General features: G+C 38.0%; 1 pseudogene; it reads left to right on the plus strand.

Annotated features, from left to right (window-relative positions):
* Positions 1-7,482: 7,482 nt before the first annotated feature.
* Positions 7,483-8,488, plus strand: LOC125119136 (olfactory receptor 4D10-like; annotated as a pseudogene).
* The last annotated feature ends 207 nt before the right edge of the window (positions 8,489-8,695 follow it).

Genomic DNA, 8,695 nt, shown 5'->3' on the forward strand with positions numbered 1-8,695 from the left:
AGCCTTGCAAGCCATACAAATTGGACACTTTTAGTCCCTCAGGAACAGCAGCTGGCATGTTTTAACAAAGTTCTGATTGAGCTGTGGATAAAGGTCTAGATTTCACCTACTGCCTCTAAATAATTTGAAAACCAATTAAAAAGTGTCCATGTCCGTGTATGTGTGTGTGCATGTGTGCATATGCAAGTCTCAGTGACTTTTAATAACTCCCATTGAAATTTCATCACCAGCAGCACAATCAGGCACTTGACATCCCCTTCCTTGTCCAATAATATTTCCTTTCCAATTCTTATATTAGGCCTGAAGCTGAGGGATTTGTGTATAACATAGGAACACAGTGAAAGAGTCTTGAAGACGTGATTCTTTGAATCTACCCTTTCTCTCCTGAAAGGGGAGAAAAGACACTAAGATAGATAGATGTATAGATAGATGATAGATAGATAGATAGATAGATAATAGATAGAGGGATAGATTCTTAGATAGATAATAGACATATTAGATTAATACATACATATATATTTGCCACACCTGTAGCATGTCGAAGTTCCAAGTCCATGCAATGAAACCACACCACGGCAGTGACCTGAGCCACCACAGTTAAAACACCAGTCCTTAAGAGGCTAAGGCACCAGGGAACTCCAACACTAAGATATTTAGTCCTCCAAAGGGTTTTACCTTCAGAAACAAATTTTCAAGAATTAATGTCACCAGTGTTTTGTTCTGCCCTCCGCCCATGGGATACAATTTGTACTTGGAGTTTCAGGATCAAAGGAGTATGGTAAATACATTAAACATCTAGCCAAGGTTAAATTTATGCATAGTGAAATTGAGATGTTGTTACTGATTTTGTATAAATAGTTTGATCTTAATATTTCCCAGTTATATTCAATGTTTGAGAGCCAAGGTGATCCACTCAGTGATAAAGACAGCAAAGGTGGGTGTTAACTATCATGAAGAGGGATGTTGTGTTCAGAGGAATGCAGAAATTTGGGTCATTTGGCATGACTTTCACAGTCCCTTTCTGTCAAATGTTTTTGTTTTTTTTTCCCACTGTACAGCAAGGGGGTCAGGTTATCCTTACATGTATACATTACAATTACATATTTCCCCCACCCCTTCTTCTGCTGCAACATGACTATCTAGACAAAGTTCTCAATGCTACTCAGCAGGATCTCCTTGTAAATCTATTCTAAGTTGTGTCTGATAAGCCCAAGCTCCCGATCCCTCCCACTCCCTCCCCCTCCCATCAGGCAGCCACAAGTCTTTTCTCCAAGTCCATGATTTTCTTTTCTGAGGAGATGTTCACTTGTGCTGGATATTAGATTCCAGTTATAAGTGATATCATATGGTATTTGTCTTTGTCTTTCTGGCTCATTTCACTCAGTACGAAAGTCTCTAGTTCCATCCATGTTGCTGCAAATGGCATGATGTCATTCTTTTTTATGGCTGAGTAGTATTCCATTGTGTATATATACCACCTCTTCTGAATCCAATCCTCTGTCGATGGACATTTGGGTTGTTTCCATGTCCTGGATATTGTGAAGAGTGCTGCAATGAACATGGGTGCATGTGTCTCTTTTAGGTAGAGTTTTGTCCGGATAGATGCCCAAGAGTGGGATTGTGGGGTCATATGGAAGTTCTATGTATAGATTTCTAAGGTATCGCCAAACTGTTCTCCATAGTGGCTGTACCACTTTCCATTCCTACTAACAGTGCAGAAGCGGGTTCCCTTTTCTCCACAGCCCCTCCAGCACTTGTTATTTGTGGATTTATTAATGATGGCCATTCTGACTGGTGTGAGGTGGTATCTCATGGTAGTTTTGATTTGCATTTCTCTTATAATCAGGGATGTTGAGCATTTTTTCATGTGTTTGTTGGCCATCTGTATATCTTCTTTGGAGAAATGTCTATTCAGGTCTTTTGCCCATTTTTCCATTGATTGATTGGCTTTTTTGCTGTTGGATTGTATATGTTGCTTGTATATCCTAGAGATTAAACCCTTGTCCATTGCATGGTTTGAAACTATTTTCTCCCATTCTGAAAGTTGTCTTTTTGTTTTCTTTTGGGTTTCCTTTGCTGTGCAAAAGCTTTTCAGTTTGATGAGGTCCCATGGGTTTATTTTTGCTCTTATTTGTATTGCTTTGGGGGACTGACCTGAGAAAATATTCATGATGTTGATGTCAGAGAGTGTTTTGCCAATGTTTTCTTCTAGGAGTTTGATGGTGTCCTGTCGAATATTTAAGTCTTTCAGCCATTTTGAGTTTACTTGTGTGCATGGTGTGAGGGTGTGTTCTAGTTTCATTGCTTTGCATGCAGCTGTCCAGGTTTCCCAGCAATGCTTGCTCAATAGACTTTCTTTTTCCCATTTTATGTTCTTGCCCCCCTTGTCAAAGATTAATTGACCATAGGTGTCAGGGTTTATTTCCGGATTCTCTATTCTGTTCCATTGGTCTGTCCATCTGTTTTGATACCAGTACGACACTGTTTTGATGACGGTGGCTTTGTAGTATTTCTTGAAGTCTGGGAGAGTTAATGCCTCCTGCTTGGTTTTTGTTTCCCAGGATTGCTTTGGCGATTCTTGGTCTTTTGTGGTTCCATATAAATGTTTGGATTGTTTGTTCTAGTTCTGTGAAAAATATCATGGGTAATTTGATAGGGATTGCATTGACTCTGTAGATTGCTTTGGGTCATATGGCCATTTTACAATATTGATTTTCCCAATCCAGGAACATGGAATATTTTTCCATTTCTTTACATCTTCTTTGATTTCTTTGATGAAAGTTTTATAGTTCTCGGCATATAGGTCCTTTACCTCCTTGGTCAGGTGTATACCGAGGTATTTGATTTTGTCAGGTGCAATTTTAAAAGGTATCATAGTTTTGTATTCCTTTTCTAATATTTCATTGCTGGTACACAAAAATGCGACTGACTTCTGAATGTGAATCTTATATCCTGCTACTTTGCTGAATTTATTAATCAGTTCAAGTAGTTTTGGGGTTGAGTCCTTAGGGTTTTCTGTGTATAGTATCATGTCATCTGCATACAGTGACGGTTTGATCTCTTCTTTTCCTATATGGATGCCTTTTATTTCTTTTGTTTGTCTAATTGCTGTGGCTAGGACTTCCAAAACTATGTTGAAGAGCAGTGGTGAGAGTGGGCATCCCTGTCTTGTTCCAGATTTGAGAGAGAAGGCATTCAGTTTTTCCCCATTGAGGATTATATTTGCTGTGGGTTTATCCTAAATGGCTTTGATTATATTCAGGAATGTCCCCTCTATACCCACCTTGGCGAGGGTCTTGATCATGAATGGATGTTGGACTTTGTCAAATGCTTTTTCTGCGTCTATTGAGATGATCATATGATTTTTGACTTTTCTTTTGTTAATGTGGTGTATGATGCTGATTGATTTGCATATGTTGAACCATCTTTGCGAACCTGGGATGAACCCAACCTGGTCATGGTGTATAATTTTTTTGATCTGTTGTTGGATTCGGTTGGCTAAGATTTAGTTGAGAATTTTTGCATCTATATTCATCAATGATATTGGCCGATAGTTGTCTTTTTTGGTGGTATCTCTGTCTGGTTTTGGAATGAGGGTGATGGTGGCGTCATAGAATGTCTTTGGGAGTATTCCTTCTTCTTCAACCTTTTGAAAGAGTTTAAGGAGGATGGGCACCAGTTCCTCTTTATATGTTTGATAAAATTCACCTGTGAAGCCATCTGGTCCTGGACTTTTATTTGTAGGGAGTGATTTTATGACCTCTTCAATTTCATTTCTAGTGATCGGTCTGTTCAGTTGGTCTGTTTCTTTTTGATTCAGTTTTGGCAGGCTGTAAGATTCTAGAAAGTTGTCCATTTCTTCCAGATTGTCAAACATGTTGCCATATAGTTTTTCATAGTATTCTCTTATGTTTTTTTGTATTTCTGCAGTATCCATTGTGATTTCACCTTTTTCATCTCTAATTTTGTTTATTTGGGTTCTTTCTCTCCTCTTTTTAGTGAGTCTGGCCAGGGGTTTGTCAATTTTGTTGACCTTTTCAAAGAACCAGCTCTTGGTTTTATTAATTTTCTCTATTGTTTTTTGAGTCTCTATTTTATTGACGTCTTCTTTGATCTTTATAATTTCCTTCCTTCTGCTGACTTTAGGACTTTTTTGTTCTTCTTTTTCTAATTCATTTAGGTGGAGGGTTAAGCTGTCCATTTGGGATCTTTCTTCTTTTTTGAGAAAGGCCTGTATTGCTATAAATTTCCCTCTGAGCACTATTTTCGCAGCATCCCATAGATTTTGAGAGGTTGTGTCTTCATTATCGTTTGTTTCAAGGTAGTTTTTAATTTCCTTCTTGATTTCCTCATTGACCCATTGGTTTTTTAGTAGCATGTTGTTTAGTCTCCATGCAGTAGGTTTTTTCTCTTTCCTTTTCCCATGTTTGATTTCTAATTTCATGGTGTTGTGGTCAGAGAAGATACTTGAGATAATTTCTATGCTCCTAAATTTATTGAGATTCGCTTTGTGTCCCAATATGTGGTCGATTCTTGAGGATGTTCCATGAGCATTTGAGAAGAATGTGTATTCTGCCTTTTTTGGATGTAGTGTCCTGAAGATATCAATGAAATCTAACTTTTGTATTGTTTCCTTTAGGATCTCTGTTGCTTTATTGGTTTTCTGTCTAGAGGATCTGTCCATTGATGTGAGGGGGGTATTAAGGTCTCCTACTATGATTGTATTCTCATCAATATCTCCCTTTATGTCCGTTAATATTTGCTGTATGTATCTGGGTGCTCCTGTATTTGGGGCATATATGGTGATGATAGTAACATCCTCTCCATGGATGGATCCCTTAATCATTAAGTAGTGTCCTTCTTTATCTTTCTTTATGTCTTTTGTTTTAAAGTCTATTTTGTCTGATATGAGTGTTGCGACTCCTGCTTTTCTGTCATGTCTATTGGCGTGAAATCTGTCAAATGTTTATCTTCAGATAGACTTCATAAGACATTTTTGTTATGCAAAATTCTACTCTACATATGTGTGTGTGTGTGTGTGTGTGTGTGTGTGTGTGTGTGTGTATGTGAAGAGGTTATTTAAAATTCACTGTTTAAGGTCTTTTTAAAAAGAAACTGTTTCTTTCCATCCTATTTCTATCTATTCCTTCCTTCAACCAAATATAGATTCATAATATATTTCATATGAAAACCAAGAATAACAGTACTTATGGAGTTCCCATCGTGGCTCAGCAGTAATACACTTGACTAGTATCCTTCAGGACACAGGTTCAATCCCTGACCTCACTCAGTGGGTCTGGGATCCAGCATTGCCTGGCTGTGGAGTAGGCCAGCAGCTACATTTCTGATTTGACCCCTATCCTGAGAACATCTATATGTCATGGGTACAGCCCTAAAAATACACGCACACACACACACAAAAAAAATAACAATGCTTACTAAAGGGTGATGGTAAAATTGAATAATCAACTTTTAATACCTCTTCACATATAGTAAGCTCTCTAAATATAATTGTTTTTGTTACTGATGAAAATCATGACATCTCCTATCATCTCCTGTCCCACCCAAATCTGCACTTCATCAGGCATTTCTCATTTGATCATGCATTACATTCGTCAATTTGCACAAATCAATCATTTTTTTTAGGCTGTAAACTCTTTGGCCATGTATCCAATTTACCTATACGCATTGGAAGGCTGTAGTAAATGTTCACTGGCTAAGTATAAGGAGGAACAAATAAAAATTATAAAATTTCCAAAAAGTGGTCAGTAACAGCTTATGTAAAAAAGGGCATTATGCTAATGATACCTGTGTCTCTCCCTGCTGTGTGATTCCCTCCACTCTTTTAGCTTCAGTCCACAAAAGGAAAGAGGCAGAGGAGAGTATGCCTGATGTGACATGGACCACCTCTTGAAAGGTCACCATCTTTATTCTCTACCCACCTCCCCAAGCAAGGATTGTGTCAGTTATACAAGATGAATATGTTCAAAAGATGTGCTGTACAAAACCATGGCCATAGTTAACAAAACTACATGATGCACTTAAAAATTTATTAAGAGAGTAGCTCTCACATTTGTGTTTTAACCACAAGAAAAATTACAATGTTCTTTGAGATGTGGATTTACATATCTGTTTTCCAATAGCAAATTTTATATATTTTTAAATAATTATAAAGCAAATAATCTCTTTAGGGTAAAGGAATCAAAATAACAAGTTACCTATACAAAATAACAGGCTGAAGTTTTAAGAAATCTGACAGAAAACAGCCAAGAGCAAGGAAACTGACTCATACCACAGCAACATTGTAATCATAGCAAGATAAAACCCTCTTGAACAACACAGTATTTGCTATTATGAATATTAAATCTGTAGACTCTAAATCCACAATGGTTGGAGTCATGTCTTTTTTATTTTTTATTTTATTTTATTTTGCTGTTTAGGGCTACACCCATAGCTTATGCAGATTCTCAGGCTAGGGGTCAAATCAGAGCTATAGCCACTGGCCTATGCCACAGCCACAGCAATGCAGGATCCAAGAAGTGTCTTTGACCTACACCACAGGTCACAGCAACACTAGATCCTTAACTCACTGAGCAAGGCCAGGGATCAAACCTACATCCTCATGGATGCTAGTCAGATTCATTAACCACAGAGCCATGCCAGGAACTCCTCTTTCTTATCTTTACATACAAATATACGATTTGAATATGAATGAATCCTTCAGAAAGTTCTTGATGTCAATAAATTTGTATGGAATTTAAATGGGATCCTGCTGCATAGCACAGAGAACTATATATATAATCACTTGTGATGGAACATGATGGGGGATAATGTGAAAAAAAGAATGTATATATATGTATGACTGGGTCACATTGCTGCACAGCAGAAATTGACACAGCATTGTAAATCAATCATAATAAAAAATGTTTAATAAAAGGCAAAAAATATGCTACAGGAATATATTGTACAATATAAGGAATATAACCAGTACTTTATAGCAACCATAAATGGAATATAAACTTTAAAAATTGTGTATCACTATGTTGTACACCTGAAACTTATATAATATTGTACAGCAACTATACTTCAATTTGAAAGAACATAAAAATAAATAAATAATAACAATGAAATTTTGACACCAAAATAAATCCATATAAAATAGGCTATGTAAATATCACTACTGAACACAAATGCTTATTCTTTCCAAAAACAGTATTACTGGAAAAAGGATTATTGAAAGACTTCACATGTGATCATGTAATTGGATCTCTGAAATGACTGCTATATTAGATATTTGGACAGCTCAACAAATTATGAATACTACCACCACATGGGAAAGATTCTGAATTATACTCATGGTGCTGAAGAAGAAAACATTTTAGAGGAAGGAGAAGGAGGAGGAGGAAAAAGAGAAGAAAACACATATAGCTAAGTATTTTCATACAAAGTAGCTGAAACAAAAGAGAAAAAGAAGATGTTCCAATGGAGCTGGGGAACTGCACTGCTGCAAAAGAATTTATTTTCCTTGGCCTAACCCAGGAGCAAGAACTGAGCTTGGTATTATTTCTTTTCCTGCTTTTGGTGTATATGACAACTCTGCAGGGAAACCTCCTCATCATGATCACTGAGACCTGTGAGTCTCACCTTCACACACCCATGTATATTTTTGCTCTGTAATTTATCTATTGCCAACATGTGCTTTTCCTCCACCACAGCTCCCAAAGTTCTGGCAGATCTTTTGTCACCAAGAAAGACCATCTCCTACAATGGCTGCTTCACCCAGATGTTCTTCTTCCACCTTATTGGAGGGGTGGATGTATTTTCTTTGTCAGTGATCGCATTAGATCGGTACGTGGCCATCTCCAAGCCCCTACACTACACACTACATGACCATCATGAATAGAGGCTGTTGCATTTGGTTAATAGTGGCCTCCTGGGTGGGTGGCTTTGTCCACTCCATCGTGCAGATTTCACTCTTGCTGCCACTCCCCTTCTGCACACCCAATGTCCTTGACACTTTCTACTGCAATGTCCTCCATGTCCTCAAACTTGCCTGCACTGACATTTTTGTGCTTGAGCTGCTGATGATTTCTAACAATGGACTGCTCACCATGCTGTGGTTCATCTTCCTCCTGGTGCCCTACCTGGTCATATTATTATTACTAAGGTCTCACCATGGGGAGGGCAGGAGGAAAGCCATCTCTACCCTCACCTCCCACGTCACTGTGGTGACCTTGCACTTCATGCCCTGCATCTATGTCTACACCCAGCCCTTCACCACCCTCCCACAGATAAGGCCATCTCTGTCACCTTCACTGTCATCTCCCCACTGTTGAACCCCTTGATCTATACCCTGAGGAACCATGAGATGATGTTGGCCATGAGGAAACTGAAGGGAGACTCGTGCCTTTTGTCACGGGATAGACTGTTAGCTCACCCCCACTCACCATCTTTGAAAATGTTTGTCCATCAAATAAACTATATTTGATTAATTTTCATATTTCTGCTAAGATACTATGACTTACAAATATTGTGATCATTGTGCAATGATGGAAAAAAATGGGTTTCATGTTTCAAAATACTTAGCCAGAAAAGTGTTATGTCACTTTTGCTATGCAGCCTTGGAAGAGAGAAAGAAAATGGAATCCAAATACACTCAGACCATCTTTTCACATTAGATTGCATTCCTGTGGCA

This window comes from Phacochoerus africanus, unplaced genomic scaffold, assembly GCF_016906955.1.
Source record: "Phacochoerus africanus isolate WHEZ1 unplaced genomic scaffold, ROS_Pafr_v1 Scaffold_15, whole genome shotgun sequence".
NCBI classification, from domain to species: Eukaryota; Metazoa; Chordata; class Mammalia; order Artiodactyla; family Suidae; genus Phacochoerus; species Phacochoerus africanus.